This window comes from Saccoglossus kowalevskii, unplaced genomic scaffold (assembly GCF_978046115.1).
Source record: "Saccoglossus kowalevskii unplaced genomic scaffold, keSacKowa6.1 SCAFFOLD_142, whole genome shotgun sequence".
In the NCBI taxonomy this organism is placed as follows: domain Eukaryota; kingdom Metazoa; phylum Hemichordata; class Enteropneusta; family Harrimaniidae; genus Saccoglossus; species Saccoglossus kowalevskii.
Window position 1 is genome coordinate 2,143 of NW_028188653.1, and position 2,142 is coordinate 4,284.

Here is a 2,142-nt window from a genome sequence, read left to right on the forward strand (position 1 = left end):
TTTGAAGATTTGATTTGTGCAATGTATATACGTGTAGGTTACACGACGTTCTGGCCCAATGTCTTCATTATAGCACTATTTCCATGTCTCTAACTTCAATAGTGCTCGATATATTATATATATGCATATTTAATGAGTTCTATGACCATATATGGTCAACGGATATGTTGGCCAATTCTCTTTTCCATTGCCTTCATTATAGCGTTGGTACCCTGTCTGTACATGCAATACTGCTTGAAATATTAGAGACATGCATATTTAATGAGTTCCATGACCATATATGGTCAACGGATATGTTGGCCAATTCTCTTTTCTATTGCCTTCAATATAGTATTTGTTCCATGTTTGTACATGGAATAGCGCTTGAGAAATTAGAGACATGCATATTAAATGAGTTCTATGACCATATATGGTCAACAGATATGTTGGCCAATTTTCTTGTCCATTGCCTTCAATATATCATTGGTACCATGTTTATACTTGCAATGGTGCTTGAGATATTGGAGACATGCATATTTAATGAGTTCTATGACCATATATGGTCAACGAATATGTTGGTCAATTTTCTTGTCCATTGCCTTCGGTATACCGTTAGTTCCATGTTTGTACATGCAATAGTGCTTGAGATATTGGAGACATGCATATTTAATGAGTTATATGACCATATATGGCCATTGAATATGTTGACAATTTCTCTTGTCCAAAGCCTTCAATATAGCAATGGTTCCATGTCTGTATGTGCAATAGTGCCTGAGATATTATAGATATGCATATTTAATGAGGTATATGACCTTATATGGTCAACGAATATGTTGGCTCATTCTCTTGACCATTACCTTCAATATAGCGTTAGTTTCACGTTTGTACATGAAATAGTGCTTGAGATATAAGAGACATGCATATTTAATGAGTTCTATGACCATATATGGTCAACGAATATTTTGGCCAATTCTCTTGTCCGTTGCCTTTAACATACCGTTCGTTCCATGTTTGTACATGCAATAGTTTTTGAGATACAAGAGACATGCATATTTAATGAGTTCCAAGATGGCGGCCGAACCACGTGACTAATCGAAAATCTGTTTCAGTCACTTTTAATGGCATGACATGTAGAAGGTATATACAAATTTTCAGGCAAAATGGTACAGCCGTTTCAGAGAAGAAGTCGTTTGAAGTTGGCGGAATAATAATAATAATAATAAATATAGCTGCAGAGCAGCTATTAACGGCTTTCAAGAAAAAGGACCATAACACTATTAAATTTGGAAAAAAAAAAGTTTGAAGATTTGATTTGTGCAATGTATATACGTGTAGGTTACACGACGTTCTGGCCCAATGCCTTCATTATAGCGCTATTTCTATGTCTCTAACTTCAATAGTGCTCGAGATATTGTATATATGCATATTGAATGAGTTCTATGACCATATATGGTCAACGGATATGTTGGCCAATTCTCTTTTCCATTGCCTTCAATATAGCGTTGGTACCCTGTCTGTACATGCAATACTGCATGAAATATTAGAGACATGCTTATTTAATGAGATCTATGACCATATATGGTCAACGGATATGTTTGCCAATTCTCTTTTCTATTTCCTTCAATATAGTGTTTGTTCCATGTTTGTACATGGAATAGCGCTTGAGATATTCGAGACATGCATATTTAATGAGTTCTATGACCATATATGGTCAACGAATATGTTGGCCAATTTTCTTGTCCATTGCCTTCAATATATCATTGGTACCATGTTTATACTTGCAATGGTGCTTGAGACACTGGAGACATGCATATTTAATGAGTTCTATGACCATATATGGTCAACGAATATGTTGGTCAATTTTCTTGTCCATTGCCTTCGGTATACTGTTAGTTCCATGTTTGTACATGCAATAGTGCTTGAGATATTGGAGACATGCATATTTAATGAGTTATATGACCATATATGGTCATGAAACACGTTGACAATTTCTCTTGTCCAAAGCCTTCAATATAGCAATGGTTCCATGTCTGTATGTGCAATAGTGCCTGAGATATTATAGGTATGCATATTTAATGAGGTATATGACCTTATATGGTCAACGAATATGTTGGCTCATTCTCTTGACCATTTCCTTCAATATAGCGTCAGTTTCACGTTTGT